Here is an 18,890-nt window from a genome sequence, read left to right on the forward strand (position 1 = left end):
AGTCATTGCTGGGATGTGGACCAACAAGAAGAGACCTTCCAAGCAGAGGGCACTGCATGAAGGAAGGCAGAAGGCCAGGATCAGATGGCTCCTCTGGCCATGAGCTGGGGGGTTACAAACTACCAGGGGAAAACAAGTAAGAGGTGAAGCAGCAGACTGGTGAGATCACTGAGGATAGGGGTGAAAGAGCGCAGAAGATCACCACCCAGCCTGAAAGCTACACATTATTTCTTTTTCTAATTCTGCATTTCATTTGCACTTTTTTCTCTTCTTTCCCATTTGTAATCCTTGTCAAATTATTGTCTGTCTATTATCCCTTTCTTCTGCCTATTTCCAAGTGTCTGCTTTTACTTTCTCCATCATTTACCCCTTCCACACCCTACTCACTGTCTCTTTGGCATCCCTTTCTATGTCTTTCTTCAGCCTGTTTTTTATGTCTCTCTGACACTGAGTGGTTATACCGGCTTTTTCCTCCCTCTCTGTCCCAACCCGTGGCTGTTTCCATGTGCACAGAGTCTGAACAAGAAGGATTTATCCACTTGCTTCACTTTCAAAGTCTGATCTAGAGATGCACAAGGTAGAAAGTGCCACTAATACTCATAATAAGCAGGCACTTGGAGTGCGTTAAGAACATGGTTTGGTAATAAACTCAAATCTAGTATGGAGGCTTCTCAAGGTGTCAGAATCCATTGCTTGAATGGAAACTAACAGTCTATCATCTGCTACAAAAGGATGTACAGCTGCAAAGATATTTTTTTCACGTATCTCCCTCCAAATACACAAGCATGCGCATCAACAGGTAGGTTTACTGCAACACAGGGCATGGGGTAAAAATAAAATTCAATAGGCTCTTGAGGTCCTCAGATGCTGTCAGTTTCAGCACTTGGGGGGGGGGCGCAGGGGAAGCTGGAGCAGGCTTTCAGGAGATGGAACTGACATATGAAACAAGAATAATGTACACAAACACTTTGGAAGATTCATGTGAAGTTTAAGCTCTGTGATGGAAAGTCTATGCAAATTCTGTCTTCCTGAGCTGTAGCAGAAAAAATGGGTCCTGTACCAAAATCTATTTGTGAACGTTACTTATGAAAAATGACTAATTTTCTTCTCTAAGCCTGGGTCCTCCAAGCTGTAAAAACAATTTTTATGTTTAGCTAGAAAATCATACAAGGTGTGTTTCTCACTGCAGGCACAATTTATGAAACCCAACTGGAAGTAGTGTAAAAATCATCTAGGAAAAAGACTGATGGAGGATTGCATCCTGGGAACCTTCATCTGTCAAAAGCAGGGCTTGACTAAGAAAAATCAGTGCTAGAATGGGACAAAACCAGGACGTTACAACTTCCTTATAATTCAAAATTATCTTCTGCCTCCCAAGGATCTTGGTTTTGTGAGATGTAAAGCATACTTATTTTCAGGTTCAGACACATGTGAAATCTCATTATCACATCTCTGTTTACATTCCTTGTAGACCCAAGTGCCTTTACTTCACTTCTAAGAATAACAGGAACCTGTGCTTTCTTTGGCCATGTATTTCTCATGTGCTGCGGGCATTTCGGGCGAGCGGGAGTCAGATTCAAATACTCACAGAGTTCAAGATCTGATCCGTTTATTGTACAAACCAGGTAAACTTTTATAAGGCATTCTATAAGCGTGCAATAATGTGATTGGCTATTTTACAAGCGTATAATAATATGATTGGTTAACAATTGTTTACTGGGAAGATTTCTGTTTCTGCTTGTTCTGGCACGTAGGCTCTTTTCTGCGGTTTCCCAGCTCCTCTTATCACGTCCCGTTGGCCTTGGTTTTGTGCCAACATCTGCAATTTGTTCCTCTTTCTTCATTCCACTGTTCTGGTCGCAACCTCGTCTTATTTCTTCAGTATTTTTCCACTTGCTTCAGAGTTCAGCATAATCATTCAATACAGCAAGAGCCCCAACACCTCCCCCTTTCTTTTTAAATACAGCATTAATACTGCGTTCCACACAGCTCTGAAAACATTGTAAAAGGCAAGGCACTAAAAGTAACAAAAGAATAACAAACAACAATATAGACAGACCTTGTTTCAATAAATCCCTCAACCACCCTCAATTCTTGTTGAGGTAAATAAATTGATACATTTAAACGGTAAATCAACTGTTGCAAAAAATACATATTTTTAACAAGTGTAGTATTCCACCAGGTACAGTTATCACTAAAGCCAAAATTCGTGTCATTATACTTCTTATCTAACCAACCCCAATATGATTGACTTATAGCCGTATAGTTTACTCCCAAAGGCTCAAAAGCTAGTTCAAAGCAGAAACGCATTTCTTGTAGGTGACATCTGAAGCACTTTTTTTTTCCTTTTTTTTTTCCTTTTTTTTTTCTTTTTTCTTTTTTTCTTTTTTTTTCTTTCTTTTTTTTTTCTTTTTTCTTTTTTTCTTTCTTTTTTTTTCTTTTTTTCTTTCTTTTTTTTTTCTTTATTCTTTTTTCTTTTTTTCTTTTTTCTTTTTTCTTTTTTTTTCTTTTTTCTTTTTTTTTTCTTTTTTTTTCTTTCTTTTTTTTTCTTTTTTCTTTTTTTTTTCCTTTTTTTTCTTTCTTTTTTTTTCTTTCTTTTTTTTTTCTTTTTTTTTTCCTTTTTTTCTTTCTTTTTTTTCTTTTTTCTTTTTTCCTTTTTTTTCTCTTTTCTTTTTTTTTCTTTTTTCTTTTTTTTCTTTTTTTTTCTTTCTTTTTTTTTTTCTTTCTTTTTTTTTTCTTTTTTTTTCTTTTTCTTTTTTTTTCCCTTTTTTTTCTTTCTTTTTTTTTTCTTTCTTTTTTTTTTTGGGGGGGGGGGTTTGTAATCAAGTCCGTATTTTTCCTTGAGAAGCTTAAGCTGTTCCTCTTGTTTCAGGAGAGTTTCCAACTCTGATTTGTCGAATAGGTCCGTATTTCCCAAAAATATCATACATTTCCTCCGCTGTGATTTCATACGGCAGGTTCCGAATATAAAGGACCCGATTGACCTCTGGGGGCAGCCAGATGTTAGCTCGCTTGGCCGCTTGCATTGCCATGGCGCCGATCGGAGGGGGGGGGTGGAGGGGGGGGTGCCGCCTTGGAGAGAAACCGCGGCCGGGACGGGGCCTGCCGGGCCGCACGCCGCCGCTCGCCGCTTGTTCCTTTTCAGGACACCAGGGTGGTAATTCATCATCTAATCCCCACGCTATTCGTTCAGCAGTGGTCAGTACTGGATAAGCTTTGGATGTATAATCCGGGGGATTTTCACACGGAGGTTGTCCCTCTGGCTCTTCCTCCGACTGAGCAGTAGGATCGCCGGGAGACCGCACTGCAGCCTTAACAGCTGCAGCGACTTGAGCCTCGCCGTGTAACTGCGCGACCATACCCCGTACAGCTCGATACGTGCGAGCCAAAGTCTTTACCCCCTTAGTCCCAACTTGCACAGATTCCCATAAGTCCTCTCCTACTTTCTTCCATGTTTCATTATTATATACATCTTGCGTAGAAGCAAGGTAACCACGGCGGCGACTCCAACATAGCAGATCAACTACTGCCTGCCGTGAGACTGGCGTTTCAGTTTTTTCTGCCAGTTTCATCAAACTGTCTACGATTGCTTTTTCCACCACTGATGCAGTGATTCCCATCCTGCTTAAATTTCCTGACTCACCGGTCAGCCGTGCACGTTCCGCCTTTCTTCGGGCGCCCAGCTCTCTCTCCGCTGGCAGCAGGATCCTTGCCGGCTCCGCAGCTCGTAACACGATCCTTAATGAATCCTCCTGACCTTTTAACCGATCCTGTCGACCCTCATCGGATCACGTCGGGGGTCACCAGATGCTGCGGGCATTTCGGGCGAGCGGGAGTCAGATTCAAATACTCACAGAGTTCAAGATCTGATCCGTTTATTGTACAAACCAGGTAAACTTTTATAAGGCATTCTATAAGCGTGCAATAATGTGATTGGCTATTTTACAAGCGTATAATAATATGATTGGTTAACAATTGTTTACTGGGAAGATTTCTGTTTCTGCTTGTTCTGGCACGTAGGCTCTTTTCTGCGGTTTCCCAGCTCCTCTTATCACGTCCCGTTGGCCTTGGTTTTGTGCCAACATCTGCAATTTGCTCCTCTTTCTTCATTCCACTGTTCTGGTCGCAACCTCGTCTTATTTCTTCAGTATTTTTCCACTTGCTTCAGAGTTCAGCATAATCATTCAATACAGCAAGAGCCCCAACACTCATGCCTCCAATACTCACACTGCACTCACAAAGTACCTCCACTTTTTTGATCTCCCCAACATCCAGGCCCCAAACAGAGAATTTCTCTACACAGCCATCTTCAAACTCGTCTTTTTTCTTCCGAGAGATCCAGCCACAGCCTCTCCGTCTGCGCTTTCACAGGACCCATGATGATGATGTACACCCGGCTGTCAGTGCTGGAGTTGTATTCTGTGCCCATAATGACGGTGACGTGGTATGGGATCACTGCAATGAGCAGAGGTTTAGTCATCAGAAAACCCTCACACAAATACATTTATGTGAGACTTCAGAAAACCAGGGACTCATCCCATCAGAAGGAGCCACTGTGCATGCTGAATAGGTTCACATCTCATTGAATTCAGTGGGAGAAGGGATAACACCACGCTGCACTGGGCTACAAACGTGCATGGGAGACCACTTTCCCATACACACTGGGGACAGAATCCTGCAAGGGTTAATTTCCCCAGGCAATGCTACTGGCTGCAAGGAGGTTATAAGTCCAGATTTCTCCCTATTAGCTGACAGAACAGCAAAGGGCTTAAATCCTTGTTTACACCAAGACACTTTCCCGATGATGCGACTGAGCACCTAAATCTTATTTAGGCTATTAGACCAAAGCGGTCTTATGCTCACCATTCAATAAAGGCAAATAAATCTATGCTGACTCCAAGGTAAACCACCAGTGACTGAATGTCCCAGTACAACTGCAAACATTCTCCTTTGTGCTTCATTCAAGGATTGCTGTGATCTATGGGGCAGCTCAGGGTTTTAGCATCCCTTTGCAAATCCAAGCAAACTATGAATAATCCTTGTATTAAAGCTGGGTCACTCAATATTTTGATATATTGAGCAATAATATTGGTTAAGGGGAAAAACTTCAGGCCAAGGCTTGGGACTTAGCTTTTTTGGTGGTTTTCAGAAATTTCAGTTCAGCTGTTAAAAGGGAGGAAGTGCCAGACTGCTTTTCAAGTGCTTTCCAAAAGCTCATTTGGGTAAGCCGAGCGGGCAGTGTGGAATTAGACACTGAATACTTGTCTGATTTCTCAGAACATTTGTGCAGGGCCGTTCGAACCATTCTGACAAGACTCAGAGCTCTGAAACTTGCCTTGTCCCAGACTCAAAACTCAGCCTGGCTTCATCATCACTTTTTTGATTTAAAAAAAAAAGGTTTATAAACCTTGAGAAAAAAAATTGTTTGGCTTTCAAGTAATGCGGGATTGACATCTAATTTTGGTTTATGATGACTGACAACACTTTTGGGGTGGGGGTTTTACTAGAGACTCACATCAAACTCAGAATATACGTGTGGTATCAGTGAAGGCATGAATCCATGCTCACCAAATCTATGCTTACCTCTGGACAGAGCAGAACCCAAAGAGATTCATTCAGCCCCGGTATGAGGATTTTGTGTATCAGCACAAAATGAATGGATGATTAGGCAAGACTTTTGTCATCTTTATGGCATCGTTTACGTTTCAGTATGTGCATCAGCATGATGATATGCAATGCATTCTTCACAGACTAACCATTGGAGCTGCTGGTATTAGCAGGAGGAAGGGTTTAGCTGTAGGCAAGATAGATTTTTATAAGAATATATTGAGGGGTTATGTTTAGAACAGCTCCAGACTCCTCTCTTAAATAAAGTATATTTTGAATAGGGGCAATATTTTCTTTTTTACAATTTTGATCCTGTTCTGCTGTGACAGAGTAAGTTCACACAACTACCAGCGTTTCCAACTGATGTTACAACTTCAAGCCAAATTACTTGAAAGACCTATATAAAAATGAGAACTATGACTATGAGAAACTGTTATCATTTCCCACTCTAAATAATGGATACAGAGACAGAGTAGCTTGCTACCAGAGAGCAGGAAACACTGTTTGCTCTTCTTTCTTTTAAAAGTTAGAAAAGCGATCCTTTAATTTGTTTATCTGCCCTCTCCATTGTCTCCCTCTTCTTCTGGGACTCAAAGTTCTATGGGAGAATGCAAAACCTGTGGCACGTGGCCACAGCAGGACAGCACAGGTCCTCCAGCCCATATCCCTTTGTCCCCTGTTTCCTTGAGTCCCTGCATGGAGTTCAGGCTGTTTGAGGGCATGTCCCCCCTTCACAAGGGGTTGGGTTTCATTAGGGATTCAGACCACACCACCACTAGCACTGCTTTCCAGCATGGAGCAGAATTCCCATTTCAGACCCAAGCAGGTTTCTAGTCAACAGGAACTTTCTCTGCACTCTATCCTCACATCACCTCCTGCCCCTCAAAGGTATTCACCACCTTGAGCATGGGAGAGTCCAAACTGGGCTGTGCAAACTCCTTTTCCCAGGCAATTCCCAATACCACTTCCCCTAATCAACTAATTCACAGCTGGCTTTTTATCCAGCTCAGGAGGTGGCTGGCTAGCTCACACAGTCCATCTTATCTGACATTCCTTCAAGATGCATTTTCCTTAATAAGGCCATGTCACTGCAACAGAGATAACCGTGATGACAAGCTCCAGGACTCGGAGAAGAAAGACCACCCTGGTACAATGGGGATGATGGGAACTATCCTAGCTCTGCTGGAGGGTGGCTCTCATGGGAGATGCTGATGTTTTACCCATTATTTGTGAAACTACATGGAAAGACGACATGGCAGATGTTATCCATTGTCTCACCACAGAAGCAATATCAGAAGGAACATGGGAATCACTTATTTTTAATTTGAACACAATATGGGATTACAAAAGAAGGGTTGTCCCAAGACACATGGGTTGCAGAGCAGCATAATGTGCAGCATTATGTCTGCTTCACAACTTAAAGGTGTGGGACATGCAACCCAGGTATCACGTCACAGCAAACTGCTGGGCATCAGCTGATCTGCAGTAACCATTTGTCTGAGTTCCCTTGGACCATGTCAGTGAAAGCTATCTTAGACTCCTAAGCCAAATTACATCATTTTACACTTGGCTTACCATGGAAGTTTAAGATAAGTTTAATTATTTTGTGCCTGCTGTGGACTAAAAACACATTTACAGACAGTAGCTGTGACTCAGCTACTGCCCAGTTACTTGTTACAACACAGTACCTTAACCATACATCTAAAATCTTAATCTAAAGCTAAAAGACCTCATGCAGGATGACAACAAACTACAGGCACAATTTAGATAAGTTATTGTCCTGGAATGCAGAGGCGGTTAATGAAAAGGTATATAAATAGAGAGAAAAAAGCCTGTGTGGTAATGAAGTTATAAGGAAATATAGATGGACCGGGGAAGTTTTCCGCAAAGGTTAACTTTAGCTCGTGGGCACTGGTTTTCCAGGCTTTCTTCACAGCCAGGTCAGAAACAAAACCTGCACAACTTGCCCACTTTCTATCATCAGCAGCCGAGTGAGACTAGCCTCCCTGCACAAAAGCTGGCCTTTGCAGACACAGTCCATCACATTTCACTTCTTATAAGAGGCAATCCAGAAGCAGATTTTTATATTCAGCTTTGTTTTGTCTCGGGAACCAGAACATAAAGATTAAACCCTACACTACAGCCACCAACTGTTTGCATCAGTTATTTGAGCAGAAAACTCAGCCCAGGGTTCATGGATTACCTGTCTTTCAGCAGCAGCCCTTACAGACTCTCCTCCTCTGCCCAGCTGTAAGACAGACCACTTTCTAGAAAAGAACAAACTCACCTGAGCATTCTCAGTCAAAGCTTGTTTCCTGAGAGCCACGAGGCTTACTTGTGCTCTTGCTCAGCTCCCTGTATCCTACTCTCTTCCCAACCCAACAGCTGCTGTGATGCAGCTACGTGTTGTAAGGAAAAGACTTGAAGGGCTCTAAAATAAGTCACATTTAAATTCATGTTAAAAAGACATCCTTGGTGATGGAGGCACTACTAGCCTGATTACAAGGAGGAGAGATGGCTTAAATGTGGCAAACAAGGTCTCAAGAAATTCAAAGCTGCCTTTGGTAATCCAGATCTAATACGCTACATGAAATATCATCTTGAGTAGGTCAGAGAGATATAGGAGGGGAAAAAAAAAGCTGGTATCTGCAACAAGAGCTACTTTAAGGCATTGTTGCGACGGAGGGAAGACAGAGTCACTCAATATGAGTGATCAGCAGACTTCATTTATTGTGCCTTACAGTCATCTTTTATACCTTGTTATAATTAGCTCATACATATTACAAAAGTTAAGCTCATTATTGGTTAGTTGCCTAAATACCAAGCCCGCCCCTAGTTTCTCTTCTGTAGTTATCTGTTCACACCTGCGACATTCTTTTCCCACCAAAATCTTCCTGTTATTGTGTAACAAGGACAGCCAAGGACAGTGTATTTTTGCTTTACTTCAGATAAGCTGAGAGCGATGTGCATTTTTGTCCAGCCAGCTGGACTATGTCTATGTGACCCTTTTCAGCTAGCCAGTTATCCACAATTCCCCCGTTTTTATTTTGGGCGACATAGGCTTGGTTGACCATTTTCAATAACGGCGTTTTAACACAGGAAAATACACAGCCAACTTATAAAATCTCAGTTCAGAAGTATAATTCCTGAAATACTTGAAAAATAAAGTTAGCTTGAAGCTTTAATTTAGATGCTCTTTCTGTTCCAGTGATATAAAAAGTTTAGAAACATTCAAAGGTAATTTTAAAGTTCTGAACATGGACTAATGCAAGCTCAAAACCCAAAAAGAAACCAAACTGATGTTTGACTAGAAATATTTGCAAATATTTTAGTGGAAAATCCCTGACCATTAACAATTTTCTGTCCAAATAACAACTGCCCTTATGCAACCAACCAGTCCATACATTTTCTGAAGAATACCTCATTGATATCAAAGAATTAACAAAGGGGAAAAATTAGTTCTAAGCTATATACATTCATAAGTGTTTTTTTTTCAATAGTTACATACAGATTTACACACTAAGCCATAATGGCTTGTAGGTGATACACACAAGAAGAGTACGTTGCTTATCTGTCTGAATGTCTATGCTAAATTTGACAACTATGCCACAAGCCAAGCCTACATGGGTGCTGTGTGTTATGCACGTTCCTTAACAAACAGAAGTATAATAGACAAATTCCCAAGATCTAGTCCCCAACCTAATTATATTATTTTGTAGCCAATTAAGGAAAATAACACAAATGTGCATATCTACATGTGCACACACCTTTTAGTTCAGAACCAATCTGTGATAAAAGGCCTTAGCCTTATGGCATCATCGAATCTTAACGAGTACAGTAATTAAAAATGCAGTCTTACTGTAAGTGCGATTTATGCTGACATTCCCTCAAATGCTACACGTTAGTATTTCTCACTCAACTGCCTCAAGTTAAAATAGTAGTATTTGTTAATATGTATTAAAAAATCATTAATTCTCTACAATAGCAGTTGACTTCCATAACACTATGTAAGCAAAAGAGGCTTAAGATGGGTTTTCTGAATACTAACAATTTATTTTAGACTGTCTAAACTCAGGTCTTGAAAGATTTCACTCTGCCAGACGTAGAAACACTGTTGCACTCCAGTTGTGATATCCCTTTTCCCAAGTTGTCACATGCACATCTCGCTCAAGCAACATTATTGTCAAAGTTTCTCTCTGCTACATAAAAGCATATTGCACTTGTAGACATAAAAGACAGCACCCTTACTTAGATTATTACCTTATTACCTCATAACTCTTAGTATCTCTGATTTCATCACTTCAAAAATTCACCAGAAGCAGATAAAACCACAGCCTCAGACTAAACTACACCTTAACTGCTGATTCAAATAAAGGCATTCTCTTCAGATATGCCTAATGCTTACAAATAATTTTGGCTGGTTTTGATCAAAAAACTATTATTACAATAATGATCAAAAATAATAATCCCGTTTGCAAAATGCCTTTAAGCCAGCCTCCTAGTCCCAACCAATTTCCACATTCAGAATACAGCATAAATACAGAATAAATTATCTCCATCAAGGCAAAAAGGCTTCTTTTTAAACACAGAGATGTTTGCTAGTTCAAGGCAGAAACCCATTTCTTGCAGGTGACATCTGAAGCACTTTTTTTTTTTTTTTTTTTTGGTGGGATTGTAATCAATTCCGTATTTTTCCTTGAGAAGCTTAAGCTGTTCCTCTTGTTTCAGGAGTGTTTCCAACTCTGATGTGTCGAATAGGTCCGTATTTCCCAAAAATATCATACATTTCCTCCGCTGTGATTTCATACGGCAGGTTCCGAATATAAAGGATCCTATTGACCTCTGGGGGCAGCCGGATGTTAGCTCGCTTGGCCGCTTGCATCGCCATGGCGCCGATCGAAGGGAGGTGGTGGGGGGGGGGGGTGTGGTGCCGCCTTGGAGAGAAACCGCGGCCGGGAAGGGGCCTGCCGGGCCGCGCGCCGCCGCTCGCCGCTGCCGCGGGGGACCCAGATGCTATCCCATACGCTAATAACCCGGGTAATTCCTTTTTACAATCTATGTCCTGAACGCTCCGCTTTTCTAAAAAGCATATGAGCGAATCGTACGTCGCTTGTCTCTCCATACCTTCGTGCAGCCTTTGCGAGACTTCGGCGACGCGTGGCCGGCGGGACCCTCTGTAGGTGCTCCCGGGCGCGGGGACTGTGCCCTTCCGCCTCCTGCGCTGCTTTCAGGACCGGTACCCGAATCTCCGTCGAACCGTGGCTCGCAGGTTCAGCCCTCTCTAGGGTCCCTGTTCGGGCGCCATTTGTTGTGACGGAGGGAAGACACAGTCGCTCAATATGAGTGATCAGCAGACTTCATTTATTGTGCCTTACAGTCACCTTTTATGCCTTGTTATAATTAGCTCATACATATTACAAAAGTTAAGCTCATTATTGGTTAGTTGCCTAAATACCAAGCCTGCCCCTAGTTTCTCTTCTGTAGTTATCTGTTCCCACCTGCAACATTCTTTTCCCACCACAATCTTCCTGTTATTGTGTAACAAGAACAGTCAAAGACAGTGTATTTTTGCTTTATTTCAGATAAGCTGAGAGCGATGTGCATTTTTGTCCAGCCAGCTGGACTATGTCTATGTGACCCTTTTCAGCTAGCCAGTTATCCACAAGGCATCATGTGGAAAAGAGCCTCTGATAGTCCAAGAGAGTGTCTTTTGGTGATAACATGTCTGACTTGCCTACTGTGCCTCTCACAGCATTGGATCCTTTGAAGGACACTTCAGAAAAAATTATACAAAATTTGCATAAACTCTTCCCTTAACTCTATCGGACCCTGCTGTTCAGAACCTAGTGTCACTTCTCCCCACCTCTGGATGCTGTCTGCGATGAAGTTGGTGGCAGAGGAGGAGGGAGAATAATTCTTCAGGTCAGTGGGTTTCTTTCTGAAGAGGCCCTACGGATGTTGTTGACTAGCTCCTTTCCCACATTTGATGGGGTGGATGGACTTGTCCAACTTGAGGCATCTGAGGGACATGATTTGTTATTGCAGTTGCCCGTAGAGGTCACCTGTGCATTTTACCTTGCCGTGACAGAAAACAGCGTACCCTTGAATAACCACCTGTTGATACTATCACACTGCCCAACACTGTTTGGAGAACGTACATCTGCTGGCAATGGAGAAGTTAATTCTGACAAGCTGCAGCATCCCAGATTTCCACAGAAGAGAAAGAAGAGGGTTGGAAACGCAGAAGTTGCTGTGAACTTCATGGCTTTTTCCACTGTTAGGGTTGGAGAGCTGAGGGAAAAGCAACAAACACACAGGCACTGATCCAGCTGTTCCAAAAGCAGTCACAGCACAAGGCAAAGAGAAGTTTGCTTTTCTGCCTCTCCTTGCTTTTCACCAGGATGAACACAGCCCGTCAAAGCACTGAAAGCCCAGAACACATGCATGCGTGCATGCAATCAAGCACGGCGCTCGCTCACATGATCCTTCTTCTGCCGCCTTGACCAAGCTGGATTTTTTTGTCTCCTTCATGTCTGAGTTGCTATCCTGACTCAACAGGCTGGGAGATGAGCCACCCAGGCTGTTTCGTTCGCCATCATAGCTCTAGTTGGAAAGCATGTACAGGAGTGTAGTAAGATTGAGTTTTCAAGTGTTGTCAGCTGTTCCCATGTGCCTCCAAGAACAACATAAGAAGAACACCCCGTAGATCCTCAGGTAGCTTTTTTCTCAGTGTAGCTCAAATAAATGTGACTTGTAATTGACAGCAGGTCATTCATTTACTTCATTGGTAACCCTGACAGGCCATTTTGGATGTGTGTTATAAAGAAAGAAAAGATAATGGACCTAGCAGGCTCCAGTGACAGTGGTGTGTTGTGACTTTTTCTCTGTTACCTGTGTGAGCAATAGCCACGAAAATTTAGATGGATGGAGCAGGGTCAGGTTTGTTTATCAGGACACACACTGTGGTGTCAGAGTAATGTAGCTGGTACAGGTCGAAGAGCATAAGAGGAAGAGTACTGTAAAGCTACGAATACAAGGAGAGAAAAAAAAATACAAAAATCTATTGTATTTGATTGTATTTGAAGAGTTATTGCACATGTGTTCAGTGTCATTGCCCAATAAATGTGAGGGTTTTGCCACAGTCATGTACTTTAAAAAAAAAAAAGTGATTAGCTTTTCTTCATTATAAATTATATGAAAATGGGGTAAGTGTGACCACAAGAATTCATAGCATTGTCTGCTGCAATTTTATGATGAAGCATATGGCAATACTCATCCATGGTCTAATTCTTCTTACATCCATTCTGTTGTATTCAGGATGAGTCTGGTCCAATTTTATTGATGATAATTTTAGTGGTAACTGTCAATTAAAATGTCACTGTATTTTGCAAAGTGGACTCCTTAAATACAACAGTTTTATAATCAGCTGCTTTATTATGTCTCACTGTATAGAAGCAATAGAGGTCTATTAATCTTGTTTGCTAATTGTAGTTAGTGCATGTACCTCAAATTCCAATCAGCAAGTAGAAAGGGCATTTAACTAAAAAAACATTTGGTGCTTTGAGCATTAGAAAACAGACCAGACTTTTTATGCTTGGCATTGGTAGAAGAAGGAGCTGAAAAGATAAACCCATCCAGTTCAATGAGGATGAAGTCAAAGGACTCAATATTTTGGCCTGAGGACTGAATAGTGGGACCCATAACTAACCTACTTTGTGAGCACAGCAAGGAGAGCAGCAGGGAAATATACTCTATTCTGCATCAGCAAGGTACTTTGACTCTCAACTGAAGAGTGTCACTTAGGTTCCTTGATTTTTCTGTTGAAATTGCAAACTATAGAGCTGTGGCGAAGCTTGATGCAAGCAAGTTGTCCCTTTATTAGTGATTTTCTTACAATTATATACGTTTCTATCTTCTACATATTACACACTGATTGGTTAAATCTTAAGCATAAAAAACACTGATTGGTTGACGTTTAAGGCACACCATTAAAACAATAGGAACTGATGAGTTTACCTTGTCATAGCAACAATTTCTATTCTAAGATTGGGGTGCTGCGGGCATTTCGGGCGAGCGGGAGTCAGATTCAAATACTCACAGAGTTCAAGATCTGATCCGTTTATTGTACAAACCAGGTAGACTTTTATAAGGCATTCTATAAGCGTGCAATAATGTGGTTGGCTATTTTACAAGCGTATAATAATATGATTGGTTAACAATTGTTTACTGGGAAGATTTCTGTTTTCTGCTTGTTCTGGCATGTAGGCTCCTTTCTGCGGTTTCCCAGCTCCTCTTATCACGTCCCGTTGGCCTTGGTTTTGTGCAAACATCTGCAATTTGCTCCTTTTTCTTCATCCCACTGTTCTGGCCGTAACCTCGTCTTATTTCTTCAGTATTTTTCCACTTGCTTCAGAGTTCAGCATAATCATTCAATACAGCAAGAGCCCCAACATTGGGGGTTTCTTCCTACGTGACTTTCTTAATTAATAAAGTTCCTTATCGGCACTATCCGTTCCCTTATCTGGCTACTTGTTCTTCTTTGTCCATCTGGTTGCCATCTCAACTGCAATGGCTCAAGAGTCTGCAGTTAGCTTGCTCCTTTGTTCCCAGGGCTTGTGCCCTACAAGTTCTAGCATGTCTCTATTCATCAGGCTAACAGTACTTGGACTCTTGTCCTTGAGGCCTTGTCCTGCATCTCCCCCTTCCTGTTGCACAAAAAGAACCTTTGAAATCGAACGAGTTGTTAATTTTCGTAAGCATTGTAAAAGACAAGGTATAAGTAATAGAACAAACAAAAAAGCAACTAAAGCATATATAATCATCTTCACTAAACTTCTTAACCATCCTGAAATACCCCAACCACTAAACAGTTTATCTAACCAATCCCAAATATCACTTTGCTGAAGATGAGAAACTCCATCCTTCAATCTCTGGATGTGAGCATGAATTGATTCCGAATGATCTGAAAGGTTCATGCAACACATCCCTGCAAACTCTTCACAACCATGACCTTGTGCCAGAAGCAAAAAATCTATTGCAGCTCTATTTTGTAATGTCGCGTGGCGAACACTATCAACATCTAATAAAAGACCAGACAAGGCACTGCTTGTGGCATTAGTTTGTTTGGCAAGCCAACAGCCAAGCTTATCTAATGTTGCCAGAGCATTTACTGCAGCAGCTCCAGGCAACAAAAGAGATGCAGTAAAGCGTTGGCCAAAGGACCAAAATTGCATGTTATCATCACAATCGGGGGCAAATGCATGAGTGCCACGCTTTGTCCTTCGAAAGTAGCAACGTTGTAAAATCATAGATGTGTTAGGAGTCAGGACGGAAAGTCGCCCTAAACTACACGGACCTCCTTTTATATGAGAAGGAATGACAGGCCATGCTCGATCCCCACAAATAAAAAATACTCCAGCAGGTAGTGAGAGCGGAGCATTGCTAGATTTAGACAAGTTTTTAGCAGTGTAATTACACCAGATAGTTGCATTTCTAAAAACAGGATGAATAGGGGATACGTCCCATGCCCTAGATTGATTCTTTCCCGTGTAGTTAAATTTTATGCAAAAATCCATTTTTACAGAACCAAGGAGTTCAATTTCCTGTGGTTCCAAAGTGGCCAGTGGGAGATGGGGTGTCCATACATCCCAATTGTCTGTCACATTTTTTGATACGTTTTTGGGTGGAAAAAGACTTTGAAGGTTTCTAGGTATAGGCCATTCATCTAATGGTAAGCCCACAAGACATGTGGAAAAAGGCTGATCCGGAGTGGCCATAGCAAGACACAGAGTATCCTGTCCAGTCAAGTTCACCAACGTGACCCAAACACTTACCTTTGGTAGAAAAGGGGGATAAGAGCTACCTTCAATAGGCCAAGGTCCAGATGTGAACATCATTATCCATATTAATGACAACGCTTGTTTCTCCTTTTCTTTTTCCATCGTTGTTTTACAACCAGCCATACTTCTGGTCGTACTGTCCACGACCAAGGCACTGCAACTGATTGTCCACACTCTAATCCTATAATAATGTTCTTGTTAATAATATAAATTCTGCCTGCTAATATAATATATTGAAACAACAACCATGCAATAGCCTGTACTTCTAGGCTTTCAATCAATGATAAAAAATTTACAAAACCTAAGTTTGGCAAAATCTCAGAACCTAATCCTATAACTCCCTCTATTTCCAAAAGAGGTTTTCTGTGACGAGCGAGGGAAAGCAAGCAGCCAACTCAATGTGAGTGATAAAGCAAGCTTCGATTTATTACGGCGCAATTATGTCTTATATACAGTTCCAGTTAATTATGCCTACAAGTCATCTGCTGATTGGCTAAGCTCTAAAGGGTTACATTTTCATACGTCCTCCTACTTGCGGTTTCTGCGGATAGCTAGCTACATATATTTTTTTCCTCTCTTGTCTACGCGAATTCCTCAAAGTTATTTACAACATTAGGCACAAGGTCAGTGTTTTTCTCAGCTTCCTTATCAGCATGCCTCAGCATAGCTGCAAGGCCTGCTTCAGCTAACTTACGCTAACTTTGTTTCACAAAGATCTTTAAGGGAGTCATGGCCATGATCACACAGCCATTCTGCAACAGTTTTCCCATAAAACGTTCCGCCTACAGTATCTGATTAAACCTTAATATTTGATTGTTACACCCAGAACACATCCAATGACCCCATCTGTCCCTTAGTCTTACAACTCGCCAGCAATCCTGATCACAGAGTTCACAATGAATCTTGATCCACGGTCGACAGAATGGTCCATTTTCATAGCAACATAACTGTAGAAATCGAGACGCTGTCCAATCTGGTTCGTGACAGTGTCGTTGAAAGTCGATGTAAGGGAAGATAATATCTGCTAGCGGTGACGTCAGTGTGTTGGGGATCTGGTCTGGTCCAAACGTATTACCTTTGTTAAGTGGTTTAATCCAGGGTGATAGTGTTCGTTCTAGGCACTGTAAAAAGCGAAATCTATATTCTATGTCCTGATTTTGGGTATCTGACATTAATGCAAAACAGAAATCCTCACGCAGTTTTTATTTCATTCTGTAGGGTCGGTGTCGGTATCAGTTGTCTGCGGTAAAGGTTCACGGAAAGGTCTTACATTCTTTGCTGGGATCCATCTGGGTCCTTTTTCTGTGGAGACACAAGCATAACCTTTTCCCCATGTAACAAGAGGATATGGTCCCATAATTTTACCTGTTTCTGGATCTCGAACCAATACTGGGGCTTTAACCCGTGCCTCGAAGGAGGCATTTGCAGTAAAATGTCGAACTATCGGTGAGTTGTTATCTATTAAAGAACAATTTAAAAAATTAAAAACATACAATGCTTTCTGTAACCGTTCCTCCAGAATAGCCATTCCCATTCCCCCTTTTTGTTGTTGTCATAGACGTTTTAGAGACTGATGAGACCGTTCAATAAGAGATTGACCGGTGGGGGAATGAGGAATGCCAGTAATATGAGTTATACCCCATAGGGCAAAAAAGGTTTTTATAGTTGTTGAAACATAAGCTGGACCATTATCTGTCTTTATCTTTGAGGGAATACCCAAAGTAGCAAAAGCACGCATTAAATGTCTACGAACATCTCGTGCCTTTTCTCCTGTATGACAAGAGGCAAACAAGGCACCTGAAAATGTATCAATAGAAGAGCGGATATATTTAAGGTTACCAAATTCAGAATAACGTGTGACATCTGTTTGCCATAATTGTAGGCTTTGTAATCCTCTAGGGTTAACTCCTGCAGCAATTGATGGGAAAGCATGTTTTTGACAATCAGGACAGACAGCAATAATATTTGATGCTTGTTGAGAAGTAAGGTCAAACTGTCGTTTAAGAGCTCCAGCATTTAGATGGAAAAAAGAGTGACTTAGTTTAGCTTGTGCAATACGGCCTGGCAGTACTTGAACTGGTAACGTCAATAGATCAACTCGTCAATTGCCTTCTGCAAGAAAACCAGGTAGTGAGGTGTGAGACCTAATATGCATAACAAAATAAGGCGCAGATCGAGAGTCCAAAAAGAAAATAAGTTCCTGTAACAAGGTAAAAAGTTGTGAATGTGAAACATTCCACAGCACAGAAGCTTCAGCTCGTGTAACAATACCTGCAACATAAGCGGAATCAGTAACAAGGTTGAGTGGTACATTCCATTTTTGGAAGACGCGAACAACTGCATTCAGTTCTACTATTTGAGGTGAACCAGAGACTGTCTCTATGTCCGAGTCCCATCGTCTCCGTTGATCATCCCACCATAGAAGAACAGATTTATGTGATTTGCCTGATCCATCTGTAAACACAGTAAGCGCCTGTAGAGGTTGATCGCTTCTTTTGGGTTTCAACATCAGACGAAAGTCAATATTAAACAGTTTGTGTGAAGGTGGATGGGAAGTGATTTGACCTGTATAGTCGGCAAGTGCCATAACAAAGGTGTCTGATTGCTGATAAAGCCATTGTAAGTATACTGTTGTTATTGGTAGACAGATACAGACAAAATCCTTTCCTGATAAGGTTAACAGGCGTGATCTAGCTTTAACAATCAGAGAGGCAAACATTTCATGTTGTGTCAAAATAGTTTTTGTAGACTGGTTAGGTAAAAAGATCCATTCAATAATTAACAAGGGGTCCGAGTTCTGAAGGTCCCGTTGAAATATCAGGGCATGAGGCTGTCGTGCAGGGTTTAAAATAATCAAGTAAAAAGGTAGTTCAGGGGCCCATCGGTGGGCCTGTCGAGAAGCGATAGCTGAGGTAACCTTTTGTAAAGATGTATCTGCTTCAGAGTTAAGATTACGTGGAGAACAAAGATTAGTGTCCCCTTTTAGTAGTTCAAACAGAGGACCCAAGTCTGTATTAGAAATTCCCAATAATGGTCGAACCCAATTTATTTTTCCCAGTAATTTTTGTGCATCATGCAGGTTCCTTACATTGGTATTGATCTGCAATGGTTGAGGAACAATAGTTTGTGCTCTTATTTGCCAGCCCAGATATTTCCAAGGGGGAAACTTTTGGACCTTTTCTGGTGCTATACAGAGACCAGCCAAATTCACAGCATCTGTGACAAGGGCTACAGCTTTCTCCATGACTTCGTGATGTTGTGCTGCCACTAAAAGGTCATCCATATAATGATACAATAACACAGTAGGCATAGCATTTCGGACAGGACTGAGTATTTTCGCAACATACCATTGACACATTGTAGGACTATTTTTCATACCTTGTGGCAGTACAACCCACTGATATCTCTGCAATGGAGCTTGCATGTTGATGCTTGGAATTGAAA

At 41.5% G+C, this 18,890-nt stretch overlaps 1 pseudogene; it reads right to left on the reverse strand.

Moving 5' to 3' along the window:
* The window catches only part of LOC119140700, a 145,805-nt pseudogene that overhangs the window by 50,855 nt on the left and 76,060 nt on the right, over window positions 1–18,890 (reverse strand).

The sequence above is a fragment of the Falco rusticolus genome, chromosome W (genome assembly GCF_015220075.1).
Source record: "Falco rusticolus isolate bFalRus1 chromosome W, bFalRus1.pri, whole genome shotgun sequence".
Classification (NCBI taxonomy): Eukaryota; Metazoa; Chordata; class Aves; order Falconiformes; family Falconidae; genus Falco; species Falco rusticolus.